General features: G+C 52.8%; 8 non-coding genes across 8 annotated transcripts; all 8 read right to left on the reverse strand.

The window, feature by feature from the left end:
• Positions 1 to 282: 282 nt before the first annotated feature.
• TRNAC-GCA (transfer RNA cysteine (anticodon GCA)) lies at positions 283 to 354 on the reverse strand. The gene has a single exon. It is a non-coding gene; the product is annotated as a tRNA-Cys (tRNA).
• A 3,277-nt stretch (positions 355 to 3,631) lies between these two features.
• Positions 3,632 to 3,703, reverse strand: TRNAC-GCA (transfer RNA cysteine (anticodon GCA)). Its single transcript has one exon. It is a non-coding gene; the product is annotated as a tRNA-Cys (tRNA).
• A 4,045-nt stretch (positions 3,704 to 7,748) lies between these two features.
• TRNAC-GCA (transfer RNA cysteine (anticodon GCA)) lies at positions 7,749 to 7,820 on the reverse strand. The gene has a single exon. It is a non-coding gene; the product is annotated as a tRNA-Cys (tRNA).
• A 1,920-nt stretch (positions 7,821 to 9,740) lies between these two features.
• On the reverse strand, positions 9,741 to 9,812 carry TRNAC-GCA (transfer RNA cysteine (anticodon GCA)). Its single transcript has one exon. It is a non-coding gene; the product is annotated as a tRNA-Cys (tRNA).
• Positions 9,813 to 12,459: 2,647 nt separating this feature from the next.
• Positions 12,460 to 12,531, reverse strand: TRNAC-GCA (transfer RNA cysteine (anticodon GCA)). Its single transcript has one exon. It is a non-coding gene; the product is annotated as a tRNA-Cys (tRNA).
• A 552-nt stretch (positions 12,532 to 13,083) lies between these two features.
• Positions 13,084 to 13,155, reverse strand: TRNAC-GCA (transfer RNA cysteine (anticodon GCA)). Its single transcript has one exon. It is a non-coding gene; the product is annotated as a tRNA-Cys (tRNA).
• Positions 13,156 to 14,392: 1,237 nt separating this feature from the next.
• On the reverse strand, positions 14,393 to 14,464 carry TRNAC-GCA (transfer RNA cysteine (anticodon GCA)). The gene has a single exon. It is a non-coding gene; the product is annotated as a tRNA-Cys (tRNA).
• A 684-nt stretch (positions 14,465 to 15,148) lies between these two features.
• Positions 15,149 to 15,220, reverse strand: TRNAC-GCA (transfer RNA cysteine (anticodon GCA)). Its single transcript has one exon. It is a non-coding gene; the product is annotated as a tRNA-Cys (tRNA).
• Positions 15,221 to 15,998: the final 778 nt, after the last annotated feature.

The raw sequence follows: 15,998 nt of genomic DNA on the forward strand, positions 1-15,998 counted from the left end.
CCTTGGGAGAACTTGGTGGCTTGCAGTGGAGGGAGGTGGGACTCAGAACTCTGGTGGTGGGAATGGTGTGGAATTATACCCCTGTTGACATGTAATTTTGTAAATCAATCTCAAATCGCTAATAAAAACTAAATAAATAAAAGAATGGTGTGGTCAGCCAACCAGCCAGCCAGCTAGACAGGGTTTCAAATAGTCTCCTTTCAAGGAACATGGGAAATGTCACGGAAGAAAGAAAGCTGAAACAAGAACAGCAGCTGCTGTGAATGCAAAAACCCACAACACAGGGGGCACCCGGATTTGAACCGGGGACCTCTTGATCTGCAGTCAAATGCTCTGCCCCTGAGCTATGCCCCCACACCTGTCCCACATGCCTAAGGAGCACCTTTCAGCATCACAGTGGCACCCGCAGCCCCCAGAGCACGGGGCAAGTCTGATTCCTCCTAGAGAGCTGGTCAGACCAGCAACTGCTTCTGCTACCAAGTCCCCTCAGGGCTCCTGCCCCAGGGCTCAGTGTCTCCCAACCCTCCCCACCACCTGCCAGCGCCGCCTTTTTCTCAGCTCAAGGTGGCAGCTATCCAGAGCGGCTCTGACTTATGCTGCTGGGCTTGGGGCTTACTGTCTGCTTCCCTCTGTTATGAGGCACAAGAGGGCAGGCTGGAGAGTGGCTGCCACCCTCAAGGCATGTGGACTCTGACTGTCTGATCAGCCTGCACACCTGTTCTTCAAACGCCGCGATGCAGTGAGGGGCTGCAAGGAAGTGATGCGTCTCCTCTTTCTTCCAGGCCTCTCCAACAGTCTTCCTGGGAGTTGGAGGGGCAGGGGACATTGCCCGAGGAAGTGGCTCAGTGGCTCAGGAAGTGGTGCAGTGGTTAATGCATTTGCACTCCCAAGCAGGAGGTCCCAAACGGGACCCCTGGCATTTGTGTGCCCAGAGAAATAATCTGCTTCTCTCAGTCTCTCACTAGTAAGGAAATAGTTTCCCCTTTCAGGGTTCTCGCTGGGGCTGGATGGCAGCACTACAAATCCACTGTTCCTGGAGGCTGTTTTATTGGACAAGGCAAGGAGATTTGAGAGAGGAGGGGGAGATAGACAGGGAGAATGATAGACACCTGCAGACCTGCGTCTCCTCTTGTGAAGCATCGGCCAGGCAGGTGGGGAGCAGGGGCTTGCACCTGGGTCCTTGCGTGGGTCCTTGCACTTAGTACTATGTGTGCTTAACCGGGTACACCATTGTGCGGACCCAGTAACTAAATTTTGAGGGAAAAAAGGACTGAGTCGGGCTTTGAATGCAGATGGGAAGCTGTGAGCTACAGAGCAAAGCTCTGTTCTGAGCTAGATGGACGTTTTGGTGTCCCAATATATTTTAATCTAAATACTACATATAGTTAATTTTAAGTCATATTATATTTACATCTTCAAACAAAAGCTCAAATCCGTGTCTCCCTTCTGCCAGGAAGCTGCTACTGCCATGACCTCATGCATGAATCCTCGTGATTTCAGGTGACATCAGACTCTCCTATTTTGCAGTGTCTACCTTGGTCAGAGCTAGACATCATCTAGCTTATTTTATCATAATGACAATAATTAGGGACTGGGTGGTGGCCCTCCTGGTTACATGTACACATTATAGTGTGCAGGGACCCAGGTTCGAGTCCCTGGTCCCCACCTGCAGGGGGAAAGCTTCACGAGTGGTGTCTCTGTGTCTCTCCCTCTCTATAACCCCATTTCCTCTCAATTTCTGGCTCTCCATGCAATAAATAAATAAAGATGAAAAAACTTAAATAATTTACCAAAAAAGGATTTTAATTAGTATGTCTTTGCCCATGTCAACTGTGAGATAATCATTTTTGCTTCCTTTTTCATTATTATCAGCTAACAGTAGGAAGCAGGAGTAACAATTCTTACATTTTTCCTCAATTTAGTGATCACCTATGTTTTACCTGCCATTTTTTTAATTAGCCAGGTCTTCTGCAGACTTTAACAACTCTAGAAAAGCTTTCCCAAAACTTTCCATAACATGAAAATTATCAGAAAGTGTAGATTTCTCTGTTCAGTTGCTCAGGGGCCGTGTGTCTCCTGCTTCTCTGGTCCAGTTGTCCTGGGAAGACTCTTACACCCTCACAGAGACTCTGAGTGGGTGTCCCACACCCCCCAATCTTTTTTTTCCCTTCTTCTTTCTCTCGGTCCACGTGGAATTCAGTTCTGAACCATCTAGTTACCTTTCCCTAAAATGTACCCTTCTGCAAGAATGGAGCAAAGATCTTTATGAGGAGCAGCAGGTGGGAGTTCTTGCTTCTCCGCTGGACATGGGTGTTGGCAGGTGGATCCACACCCCCAGCCTGTCTCTGTCTTTCCCTAGTGGGGCAGAGCTCTGGGGAGGGGAAGTTCCAGGACACATGGGTGAGGGTGTCTGCCCAGGGAAGTCAGATGGCATCACAGTAGCGTCTGCAACATGGTGGCTGTGGATTAGTTGAGTGTGTATTGTATTTTGTGGAGTTTCAGGTGACTTTGTCTCCCTTATTTTTTCTAGCTTATCAGAAGTGAGATCTGAAACGACACCTACTCCATAGCCATGCTTCAATCTCACCAGTTTTAGAGCTGCCTAGCTAGCACTTCCTTGTGTATATGTGCCAGAACTCCCCGATGTGCAAACATACCTTTTTTGTTGTTGTTGGTCTACTTCTAATTCTGCTCCTGAGACCCCTTCTGTTTTGATCATCACGTTAGGTTCACTTGCATTGCTTAACGCTGTGGTCTATTTACATAATCACTGTTTTACCTGACACCCGCCCTGCCTGCAGGGCACTGGCTTAGTCCCCAATGGTTCACACTCTGTTTTCGCTCTGCCCCCTCTTCTAGTCACACCCTGTTTTCCACCATTTAATCCCCACTGGTTCTCATGCTTTTTTTCCTTCTCCCCACCCCCTATCCTACGTACTTCCTCTCCCTGACACTTCCACCTCAAGAGATATAAAGGACAGGATTTTCTAATGAATAGAGATTAGACTGATTGCACTGCATTCCTGCTCATCAATAAAGATTGAACTGCGTTCCCAGCTCAGCCATGAGTCCCTGGTCATCTCACTCCCCACAGTGAAGCTAGCCCAGCATATTGACACCTGAACAGGGACCAACATTTTAAAATATTTATTCATTTTCCCTTTTATTGTCCTTGTTGTTTTATTGTTGTAGTTATTATAGTTGTTGTCGTTGATATCATCATTGTTAGATAGGACAGAAGGAATGGAGAGAGGAGGGAAAGACAGAGAGGGGGAGAGAAAGACAGACACCTGCAGAGCTGCTTCACCACCTATGAAGGGACTCCCCTGGAGGTGGGGAGCCGGGGGCTCGAACCAGATCTTCATGCCGGTCTTTGTGCTTTACTCCACCTGTGCTTAACCCACTGCGTTAAGGCCCAACTCCCGTGCAAACATTTCTTAAGGTCTGTATATATTAACATGTTTCTGATTCCCCTCCTACTGAGAAGAAATGGTCTGTGTCTTTCTAGTGCCTGTAATTATCCTGGGAAAGGTACACACCTTGTATCCCCTTGTATCCACCTCACAAGCCATAGCTGTATTCAGAGCAACACCTCTGTGAGCAAAAAATCAAAAAACAGGCATGACATGATAGGGGGCACCCGGATTTGAACCAGGGACCACTTGATCTGCAGTTAAATGCTCTGCCCCTGAGCTATGCCCCCTCACCTGCTCTGTGTGTCTGACATGCACCTTTTAGCATCACCTAGGGAGCTGGAAGACCGACTCCCACCCCAGAGGCTCTGCTCCAGTCCCACCCCAGAGGCTCTGCTCCAGTCGGCCCCCTCACATGTCTGCACCCCCTGCCTCAGTGTGGTCACAGCAGCACAGCCTCGGGGGGCACTGACACTACCAGGTGACCAGAAGTGTTTGCTCACCTGACTTCTCTTATTACTCAGCACAAAAAAGCAGAATCTTAAAGAGCCCTTGTGAACACTTTCCCAGCACAAGTGACACCAATTGTCATCTGTGCGCCTGTCAGTCAGCCCCAGGGCAGAGGTGGGAGCAGGAATGATGGGCAGTCATGGGCCTGTCCTGACCCGGGTCTGGGTCTTTCTGAAAAGGAAAGGCTCATGGAGGCCACACTGTGACAGGCTGCCCAGGGCTGGCTCTCCCAGGGTCCCTGAGCTGCAGTGACATCTCCTCTCTCAGCCACACACACACACACACACACACACACACACACACACACACACACACACACACACACACACACACACCCGTGTGCAGATGTTTGGGACCTCCGGGATTATTCCTTTGTTGGTGGTGCTTGCTTGCTGGCTTCTTATCCAGGGATCCTGTACACTTATTAAGGCCAAATACTACTTTTCAATTTGATGACAAAAGGCTCAGTTGTTTGTTCCTCCCTCCTGTTGTGCAGTGGTTAGAACTTAGTTGTTTCTTTCAGTCTATTTGCCTCTGTGATTTAAAATGTAAAGCTGGGGAGATAGTATAATGGGTATGCAGAGAGACTCTCATGCTTGGGCTCAGAGCTCCAGATTCAATCCAGGACCACCCCTAGCCACAGTTGATCAGTGCTGGTAAATAAATCAACACATAAATAAATGACAACCGCAAATCAAATAACCAAACAAACCTTTTCATGCCTAAGGCTCCACATGTCCAAGGTCTAATCCCTAAACCACCATCAGTCAGAGCTGAATGGCATCTGATTAAAATAAGATAAAATAAATATAAAATAAATAAAATAATTTTAATGTCTCCTCTATGTAACTGACTCAGCTTTAGGCACCCATTGGCTGACCTTTACCATGAGGACTGCTGTTAGAATAGTGTTCGCACACCTCGCCTCTAAGGGAAGTCATTCCTGGGTCTTAGATTTTACTATTATCAGGTGAGAGGGATGAGCTAAGGATGGTCAGGAACTTCCTGCTTTTCCTGATTAGTGATGGCTGCATGTTTCCACTGCTTCATTTTCTGTGAGCACCTCAGAGTCCCAGCTGCTTTGAAGAGGCCATTAAATGAATCTACAGAGCAGTTTCCCACAGACAGAGTGTCAGGTGACCTAGATAGCAGGGCTGATTGCCAAGTGGCCGCCCTGCCCCTCTGGCCTCGATGCTCTGGAGACGCGGACCCAGAAGGAAACATTCTCTCCCTTGCGTGTGTTCCTGCGTCCAAACCTGCATTGTGCCCTAGTTGCCCCCTTGTGTGACAGAGAAGTTGCTTCTTCTTAACGGCAAGTCTGGGGGGATTTTTAAGCCCTGGCACATCGGAAGCTGCCTGAGGTTCTCCCCACAGACCTACAGAGCTAGATAAGAGACAGCTGCAGGGTGACAGCGAGCTCACCCCTGGAATCTGGCAGATAAGCCAGGCAGACCCTCCTCTGGGCAGGCGGGGGACACTGAGGTGCCTCACCACTGCAGGGGCTGCAGGAACTCTGTCCCCACACACAGGGCTGGGCACAGGGGCTGCAGGAACTCTGTCCCCACACACAGGGCTGGGCACAGGGGCTGCAGGAGCTGTGTCCTCACACACAGGGTTGGTCACGGGGACTGCAGGAGCTCTGTCCTCACACACAGGGCTGGGCACAGGGGCTGCAGGAACTCTGTCCCCACACACAGGGTTGGGCACAGGGGACTGCGGGAGCTCTGTCCTCACACACAGGGCTGGGCACAGGGGCTGCGGGAGCTCTGTCCTCACCCTACAGGGCTGGGCACAGGGGCTGCGGGAGCTCTGTCCTCACACACAGGGCTGGGCACAGGGGCTGCGGGAGCTCTGTCCTCACACACAGGGCTGGGCACAGGGGCTGCGGGAGCTCTGTCCTCACACACAGGGCTGGGCACAGGGGCTGCGGGAGCTCTGTCCTCACACACAGGGCTGGGCACAGGGGCTGCGGGAGCTCTGTCCTCACACACAGGGCTGGGCACAGGGGCTGCGGGAGCTCTGTCCTCACACACAGGGCTGGGCACAGGGGCTGCGGGAGCTCTGTCCTCACACACAGGGCTGGGCACAGGGGCTGCGGGAGCTCTGTCCTCACACACAGGGCTGGGCACAGGGGCTGCGGGAGCTCTGTCCTCACACACAGGGCTGGGCACAGGGGCTGCGGGAGCTCTGTCCTCACACACAGGGCTGGGCACAGGGGCTGCGGGAGCTCTGTCCTCACACACAGGGCTGGGCACAGGGGCTGCAGGAGCTCTGTCGTCACCCTACAGGGCTGGCCATGAGGGTGGGAGGTGGGCAGAAAGTGTGTCTGAGGGGGAAGGAAGGACCCTCCACGGAGTGGGCCTGAGCCCTGCTGCTAGTCAGTGTGCTAGTCAGTGAGGTGAGTGTCCAGCCACACATCCTCTGGGTCCCTCAGCAAGGTGGTGCAGGTGTTGGGGAGAGTAGGTGACCCCAAACTTCCTGAGGTTCCTCTGCTTGATGCTTTGTAGCCCAGAGATGGCTCAAGAATGTTCCCCAGCCTGCAGTGGAGATCTGCTGCTGGAGTGATGCTCTGTGTTTCTCTCCCTCTCCCTCTCCCTCTCCCTCTCCCTCTCCCTCTCCCTCTCCCTCTCTTTCTCTCTCTTTCTCTCTCTGTCTTACCTCTAGGGCTATTCCTGGGGCTCTGTGCCTACACTGTGAACCCACTGCTCCTGCAGGAGGAATCCACTATTCCCAGAGGCCAATTTATTTTATTTTGTTGCCATTTTTGTTTTTATTGCTGTTGTTGTTGTTGTTGGATAGGACAGAGAGAAATGGAGAGAGGAGGGGAAGACAGAGAAGGGGAGAGAAGGACAGACACCTGCAGACCTGCTTCATTGCTTGTGAGGTGACCCCCCCACAGGTGGGGAGCCGGGGTCTTGTGCGTCACACCATGTGAGCTTAACCCACTGTGCTACCTCCCGGCCCTCTCTCTCTCTTTCTCTCATTAAGAAATATTTATTGATTGAGGAGAAAGACAGGAGGAGAAAGAAAAGGAGCCAGACGTCTCTCTGGCACACAGGCTGCCAGGGACCAAGCTAAGACCCTCCTGCTTGAGAGCCCGGTGCTTTATCCACCGCATCACCTCCCGGACCCTGTGTTCTGCTGTCTCCTTCTCTCTCTGTATCTTCCTCTTCCACTAAAATTCATTTCAAATATTTTTTGAAAAGTTAGGTACCAAAATGCAGCATAAGAGCAAGTACCAGGATCTGAACCAGGAGCCTCTTGGTCTCCAGTCAAAACCCTTCCCCTGAGCTCAGCCCCGCAGATAGCAGCACTGGGGGAAGACAGACAAGGACTCAGTGCACACACACCCCTGAGCTCCAGGAGCTGGGTGTGTGTGGACGGTGAGAACTCCTTCCTGGCCTGCAGGAGCCGGGCCTGACTGTGGCCTCCAGGACTTGAGCTCCTGGGCGATGGGCGAGCGCTGGGCAGGGGACGCGCTTCCCCAAGGAAGCCTGTCTCCATGGAGAGCCTGGTGCTGAGAACCACCACAGGTCAGAACACCCACCTCTGAGCCAGCTGCCCTTGAGGAAGGGGCGAGCATGGTGACCACTGCGTGCTCATGGGGCAGGGGTGTCTCTGTGTCACTGATAGGGGGACTCAGAGAGGCCAGCACAATCCAGCAGCAAAGCCTTTTCTGTCCCCTTGAGGATTAATAGAGTTGAAGTCATGAGACACAGAGAAGAAAATACCAAGTGTTGTCCCGGGAGGGAGGGGCCTCACTGTCATGGAGAAAGGAAACTGGACCAGGAGCAACACCTCTGTGAGCAGGAAAACAGACATGACAGGGGGCACCCGGATTTGAACCGGGGACCTCTTGATCTGCAGTCAAATGCTCTGCCCCTGAGCTATGCCCCCTCCCCTGCTCTGTGTGTCTAATAAGCACCTTTCAGCGTCACCGTCACACACAGCTCCTAGGGCACAGAGCAAGTTCTACCACCTCTAGGAAGTAGATCAGACCCACCAAGTGACTCCTCCTCAAGCTCACTGCACAAAGGCCCTGCACCTGGGCCCTGGCCTTCTAGCCCTTCCCCTCACACTCCTGTATCTCTCCCACCCCACCCCTCTCTGTTTTCAGTCTGGGATTGGCAGCAGCCCCCAGGTAGGGACACTGGCCTGCCCCGTGGTGGACTTCAGGAATGACTTGTGTGTATCTGTTTGTCTGTTTTATGCAAGAGAAAAATGCAGACTGAAGAATCCGCCAAGCTCTCTCCAAACTCAAGCTGTCCTTGCTCCAGCCTGTCTCCTCAGTCTGTGCGTCTGTCTTTGAGCCTGGCTGGCTGGATGGGGTCACTGGGGATGTTGACGGTGCCCATGGCATGCAAAGGCCTTGAAGGGTCTGGATTCCGGCCACTGGGCTCTGATGCCGTGCCAAGCTCTACTTGGATCATACCTCTGCTCTCATGGATGATGGATGTTTTTGCGGTCATGTCAGTTTGTATTTTGTTGGTCTGCTTCTAATTCTGCTTATAAGACCTTCTGTTTTAATCATCATGTTACGTTTGCTTGTATTGCTTAACGCTGCAGTCTATTTACATAATCATTGTTTTCATTGTTTTAATCCCCACTGGTTCCCGCTCTTTTTCCACTCTGTCCCCTCTACATCACACCCTGTTTTTACACCCTGCCACTTCCTTCCTGGAGAGTCTAAATGCAGATGAATAAAGCCAGCATGGCATTGCATCCCGGCTCAGCCACGAGTCACTGGTCATCTCTCTCCCGCCCACGAAGCTAGCCCGGCATCAGGCGACCGGCAGTGTTTCTCAAAGTAGCCCATGTGATGATGTAGCAGTCAGATATTGCTGAAGTCTCAGTGATGACCTCACTGTGTCTCCCTCCTGCAGGACCAGGTGGCCATGTTGGACCTTTTTTCTCACTCATTCACCTCTATGGTTTCAGATGACAACAATATCTTATGCTAAGCTATGTTTCAGTTATCAGGCTAGACATCAAGTAGCTTCTCCTTCTTCTTCTTCTTCTTCTTCTTCTTCTTCTTCTTCTTCTTCTTCTTCTTCTTCTTCTTCTTCTTCTTCTTCTTCTTCTTCATCTCCTTCTCCTTCTCCTTCTCCTTCCCCTTCCCCTTCTCCTCCTTCTCCTTCCTCTCCCTCTCCCTCTCCCTCTCCCTCTCCCTCTCCCTCTCCCTCTCCCTCTCCCTCTCCCTCTCCCTCTCCCTCTCCCTCTCCTTCTCCTTCTTTTTCCTTCTTGGCTTATCTCTCTGGAGCTCAGTGCTGGCACACAAATTCACTGCTCCTGGTGCTATATTTTACATTTTATTGGACAAGACAGAGAGAAATTGAGAGAGAAGGGGGAGATAGAAAGGAAGAGAGAAAGATCAACACCAGTAGACCGGGTTCACCTATGCACCTGCCCACAATCCCCACCATAGTTCTCCCAAAGTCTTAGAAGTGGTTTGTTCACAAGCCCTGCCCCCACAAAGTCTAAACATTTTCCATGCTGAGTGAAGGGTCAGGTCACATACATGACACTGTTTGGTGGGCTTTGACCTGAGGAGGAACTGCCCCCCACTGGGTTGTCAAGAGGTGCTGTGAGCATTGCCCCAAGGTGGACACTGTAGCCTGGGGTCCTCTGGGCCTTCTGGGAGGTGATGGAGATGGGCATTGAGGCCCCTGCTCCTGAAGGAGGCAGCTCTGTGCCCTTGTCCAGCCCCAGAGGGGTTCTAGCTCATCCCTTCAAGCCCAGTGATGGAGGGTTCCCACCTGTCTCTCAGGACCCCACTGAGCTGCCTGGAATAAAGTAGATACAGAAAGCACATCAAGTGGGGGACACCTGGATTGGAACCAGGGACCTCTTGATCTGCAGTCAAAGGCTCTCCCCCTGAGCTATGCCCCCTTACCAGCTAGAAGTGTCTAGTAAGCACCTCTCTGCTTCATCATCACACCCACACCTGTGGAAGCACAGCGCAAGTTTTTGTTTATTTCTAGAAAACTGATCAGACTATCAGATGATTCCTCCAAGGTCCTCTCAGGAGACCCTGCCCCTGTCCTTGGGGTCCCGTAACTCTCTCCCCACATGCCTGTATCTCCACTTTTCATCTGTTGAGGTGACAGCAGCAGACCTCAGAGGCTGTGACATTGTCCTGAGGGCGGGCACTGAGGATGCACTTGTGTGCTTCCCCTGTTTGCAGAACCAAAGGGGAGGCTGCAGACAGCCTGCCACCCCCATTCCAACACCTGTGGGTCTCTGCTCTGACAATGAACCCCGGGTGGGGTGGGGAGCTGGCCCTTTTGGGGAAATGATGGACCTGGGTCAAGAGCCATTTTGGAATAATTGTGGTGACAACACAAAGTGAGGGTTGCCCAGGGCTCTGGACTTCATCAGGGGGGTCTTGAACCTGGGACCTTCGCGCTGTAGTGCGTCCTGTTCACCAGGTGCACCACCACCCAGCCCCTTCGCATGGACTAATTCCAGTCAAATGAAATCCTTCAGTGCTTAGAAATCTCTGCAGCCAGCCAGAGGCTCCCACTTCTCGACCCTTTCTTCTCGTCCATTTGGCTCTGTTCTCAAATCGCACGGGATCTTGTGTGGTGCCAGCGTGTGGTCGGGACTCGGCATCAACTAGCTGGCTTTCTTCTTCTTCTGACATGTGTCTGTATGAGCGACTCCGCTGTGGTTTACAACAGCAAAAGGCATATAGACTTCCACGTCAGACTCACCACCGCGGTGACACCCCCACCCCACCCGTAAAACAACAAGAGATCCGCAGAGTCACTGAGACTCAACTAACTAGTTCCGTGGCTCCGTGTGTGATACGCCTGATGGCCCCTGTCAGCTTTGGGTTAAATCATCCTAGGTTTAGTATTTTACTATTGCTCACTCATTACACTAAGTAGAAGGACAAAGTTCTGCTGAGCTTATGGATTTGTCTGAAGTGAGTGATCACCTGTGTGTTCACTGCTGAGCACTTTGACCGCCTGGCAGTTCCTACAACCTCTCTTGACTGCGTCCCACTGTCAGATCACGAACACTCCATTTATTTTCTCCCCTTTTTTGTTGCCCTTGTTGTTTTTCATGTTGTTGTAGTTACTATTGTTACTGATGTCATTATTGTTGGATAGGACAGAGAGAAATGGAGAGAGGAGGGGAAGACAGAGAGGGGGAGAGAAAGATAGACACCTGCAGACCTGCTTCACTGACTGTGAAGCAAACCCCCTGCAAGTGCGGAGCCGGAGGCTCAAACCGGGATCCTTACACCTTGTGCCACTGGTCCTTAACCCGCTGCGCTACAGCCCTATCTCTGAACACTCCACTTCTTGCTGCATGTCACTCCCCTCCCTTCATAGCCAGTGGTGGCATGAGAAGCCTGCACATCCTGGAACATTCTCCACCTGCTCTCCTTTTGGGGAGCCTGGCTCTATGGGATTCCAAATCCTGAAGGTTTCCTTGCTCACTCCTTATTTTAGATAGTGTCCTCCAGCTGCTTTCTGTGGAGAATGCCGGTGACTTTAAGCTTTCCCGCCAGAGAGATGCACGTGTTTCCCCACGTTGTGATTATCTGTGTGTGTGTGTGAGTCATGGTGCCTCCTACTGAGCAGAGACTTTCCTGTGGCTCTACGTCTGTGTTGGTGTCGAAACTCAGATTTGTACTCAGAACAGGCCTCCCTCTGCCGTGTAGACCACGTGCTTCAGACCCGGCTGCCCAGTCCAGCCCAGTCTGCCCAGCACCTGGGCTCTGGTGACCTTTGTGTGTCCACCACTGAGACCACCTCTCAGCTTTCCCGGGGAGTGTTGCTTTAACATTCCTTCCCTCTTATTTTTATCTTCTTTCTTTTAAAAAATGTAAGCACACATGTGTTTTAGTTTACAGAGAAAGCTACCAGAGCACTGCTCAGCTCTGGCTCATGATGGTTCATGGGATTGAACCTGGGACCTCAGAGCCTCATGTGTGAGAGTGTTTTGCAGAACCAGGATGCTGCCCCCAGCCCTGTTTCCAGGTCTCTCCCAGACATTCCTGTGGGTGAGATGAGGCTCCACCCAGGACCTTGACTTGGGGCTGAGGCCCCCTGGACCTGCAGAGCCAGAGGGTGTGGTCGCCACAGGCTGGGGGGCTCTGGAGTCCCCTCCATCTGCTGCTGGTTCTGTCAGCAGCCTCTCATCAGCTCAGCCCCACCCACACCTCCCCTTCCAGTACAGAATGGTGGTCAGAAACACAGCCCAGACTGAGGCCCTGGACCAGCCAGACTGGTTCCCTTAGGCAGAAGAAGGTGGGGACGTGGACCTGCACAGGTGGGGGACTCCGGCTGAGAGGCTCTGAGACCCTCCATGTGCACTTTGCAGTGTGAGCTACCCGGGTCCCGGAGCCCTGGACCACCTGCCATGAAGGGTCATGGAGCCCACACTCCTGAAGGAGCGTCTTGTAGCTTGGTGCTGCCCTGGGAGACGCTCCACTGTGCCCTCACTCAGTGAATGACCCTCCTCCCACCCCTCAGGCACAGAGAGGCTCAAGGGGAAAAATGAGGGACCAAAATGCACATCAATGAGGGGGCACCCGGATTTGAACCGGGGACCTCTTGATCTGCAGTCAAATGCTCTGCCCCTGAGCTATGCCCCCTCACCTGCTCTGTGTGTCTAACAAGCACCTTTCAGCGTCACCATCACACCCACAGCTCCCACAGTGCAGGGCAAGTTTCTGTAGAACAAAGGGGCCTCCCACACAGTCTCACCTGGAGGTCTTGTCCTGGTCCCCAGGCCCCTAAACATCCCCCTCACACACCTGCAGCCCCTTTACTTCATTCTGGGGTGAAAGCCTCAGCCAGTGGCCTCTGACACTCTCCTGCGGGGTGGGGGGCTTTCAGAATGGGCCTGTCTGTCTGCTTCCTCATCTGTGCTGGAGATGAAGACAGACCCAGCCGAGAGGCCCTGAGGCCTACTGTGTGTGCCCTGCCCTGCAGTGTGCACGAGCACGGGGTCCTGGAGCCCCTGGAAATGACTGTCCAATGATGGGCTGGGGGTGGTGTACCCCACACCCATAAAGGCACAGCTTCCAGGGACTATGTATACCTGAGAGGGGCTAGAGTGCCCCTAGAAATGCATTGGTGGGATCTCACCACCACCATCACTATCACCACAATGGATAAATGAGGGACCAAAATGCATATCAATGAGGGGGCACCCGGATTTGAACCGGGGACCTCTTGATCTGCAGTCAAATGCTCTGCCCCTGAGCTATGCCCCCTGAGATGCCAGTGTCACCTCATTAGCATCTTTCACCTGTGTTTTAACACTCAGCTCCACAGCCTGAGTCATGACTCCTCCAGGGCTGCTCTTGGAAGCTTCCAGAATGTCTCCTGGGAGATCCCTGCCCTCAGCCTGCAGCTCAGCCCAGCCCCAGAGAGGGCTCCTCAGAGCAGAAGGGGGGAGCATGAGGCTCTAGGAGATGCCCCACGTCTTTCTTGCTGCCTTCCTGTTTGTCCCAGCCCTTCGCCTGTGCTCCTCAGCGAGGACAGAAGTGACTCTGGGGAGGCGGGCGGTAGCACAGCGGGTTAAGGGCAAGTGGTGCAAAGCACAAGGACTGGCGTAAGGATCCTGGTTCGAGCCCCCGGCTCCCCACCCGCAGGGGAGTCGCTTCACAGGTGGTGAAGCAGGTCTGCAGGTGTCTGTCTTTCTCTCCCCCTCTGTCTTCCCCTCCTCTCTCCATTTCTCTCTGTCCTATGCAACGACGACATCAATAACAACAATAATAATAACTACAACAACAATGAAAAACAACAAGGGCAGCAAAAGGGAAAATAAATAAATATAAAAAGATAAAATAGAAACAGAAAGTAAGAAGTGACTCTGATCCACAAGGTGTCACCCAGCTCCGCGAGCTGAGTCTATGGGAGCTACTCTGAGCACCCCGTCTCCCTGCTGGAGCAGCCAGGCCAGGTTTGGATCCGAGAGGGGGCAGCCTGTTGGGGTGGAGTGGGCTGTGGGGGCTGGAAGGGGCTCCCCCAGCCAGTCTCTGTGTCCCTGGAGAGCCTGGCACTGTCATCTGCCCTCAGGCTGGCCTCCTGTCTCTGTCCAACTTTTGTGAACAGGACGAGGTGGTGGCAATTGAGGGTGACGTGTGTCTGACCTGGGAGTCTTCTGTCTCCCTGCTTTCTGGTCAGCCTTGGAAAATTCCAGAATTTTGCTCCAGACACCTACCTTCTATTCATTGACTCAGTAGAGTTGAAGCCATGAGATTGATAGAGAAGGAAACAAATAAATTCCAATGTAGCAAAGAGGAAGGGTCTCAAGTATAACCTCAGGGAGATGGAAGGGGAGCTGCCCACCACCTGCAGCTGGGCTGAGCTGACAGGAAGCCTCCCTTACCCCATCCCCAACCCCCACCCCACTCCCACCCCTGTCATGGAGGAGCCTTGGGGTCAGGGAAAGAAGGAACCTGGGGTGAGAGCAACAGCTTCCATGAACAGGAAAATGAATGAGACAGGGGGCACCCGGATTTGAACCAGGGACCTCTTGATCTGCAGTCAAATGCTCTGCCCCTGAGCTATGCCCCCTCCCCTGCTCTGTGTGTCTAATAAGCACCTTCAGTGTCACCGTCACACACACAGCTCCTAGAGCACAGTCAAGGCTCTGCTTCCTCTAGGGAGTATCACATCAACACCTAACTCTTCCGCAAACTCACCTCAGGCAGGTCTTATTCTGCTCCCCTGGGTGCCCCGTCTCCCACTCACATGTCTGCAGCCCTTCCCTCTGCCTCAGCTTGGACAGCAGCCCGATACATGGGGGGTGGGTCTTATTAGAAGCGCAAGGTAGGGAGTCGGGCTGTAGCGCAGCGGGTTAAGCGCATGTGGCGCAAAGCGCAAGGACCGGCTTAAGGATCCCGGTTCGAGGCCCCGGCTCCCCACCTGCAGGGGAGTCGCTTCACAGGCGGTGAAGCAGGTCTGCAGGTGTCTGTTTTTCTCTCCCCCTCTCTGTCTTCCCCTCCTCTCTCCACTTCTCTTCGTCCTATCCAACAACAAGCCACATCATCAACAACAATAATATCCACAACAAGACTACAACAACAAGGACATCAAAAGGGGGAATAAATAGCATCCAGGAGCAGTGGATTCATGGTGCAGGCACTGAGCTCCAGCAATAACCCTGGAGGCAAAAAAAAAAAGAGAGAGAGAGAGAGAGAAAGAAAGAAAAGTCAAGTACAAGCAACAGTTGTCTGTTGACAAGAAAAACCCTAAGGCAGGGGGCACCCGGATTTGAACCAGGGACCTCTTGATCTGCAGTCAAATGCTCTGCCCCTGAGCTATGCCCCCTTGCCTGCCATGTGTGTCTAATAAGCACCTTTCAGCGTCACCGTCACACCCGTGGCTCCCACAGAACAGGGCAAGTCTACTCCCTCCTAGGGCAGCGGTCAGCCCTGCCCCATTCCACAGGGTCCCCTCTCTCCCCCTCACGTCTTTGCATCCCCCTTTCTCTTCCGCCTGTGCTGATATCAGCCCAGAGGCGCCCTAGTTTTGGCTGTCTGCTTCCTCTTGTTACACAGCAGAAAAAGGGCGCTCATGAAGAGAGCCTGTCAGCACTTTGCAAGGGCTCAGCTCCATCAGCCCACCCGTGCATTCCGAGCAGCCGCCATTGAGCCTGGAGGGTGTGAGGTGGGGGGGAGCTGGGCACATCCCCTTCTCAGCTGGGTCAGGGGGCCTTGCTGGGACACTGGTGAAGACCACCAGCATGGGGCTTAGGGGGCTCTGTGCCCGGACCTGGAGCTCTGAGCTGCGGGAGAATCCCGGGATGGGCCTTCACTCCTAGTGCCTGTCAGCTTGTCTACTTTAGACGTTTTGCATCCTGTGAGACTCGGTGCCTTCCTGACAAATCCACCACTTCTGGCCATTTTGTCCTTTCTTTTTTTGTTTTCTTGTTCTTTCTTTCTATTTTATTTAATAGAACAGAGAGAAATTGAGAGAGGTGGGGGATGCCTAGGGGGGGAGAGAGAAAGAGAGACACCTGCAGACCTGCTTCACTGCTCATGAAATTCCCCCCTGCAGGTGGGGACTGAGGACTTAAACCTGGATTCCGGAGTCGGGCGGTAGTGCA

This window comes from Erinaceus europaeus, chromosome 8, assembly GCF_950295315.1.
Source record: "Erinaceus europaeus chromosome 8, mEriEur2.1, whole genome shotgun sequence".
Taxonomy (NCBI): Eukaryota; Metazoa; Chordata; class Mammalia; order Eulipotyphla; family Erinaceidae; genus Erinaceus; species Erinaceus europaeus.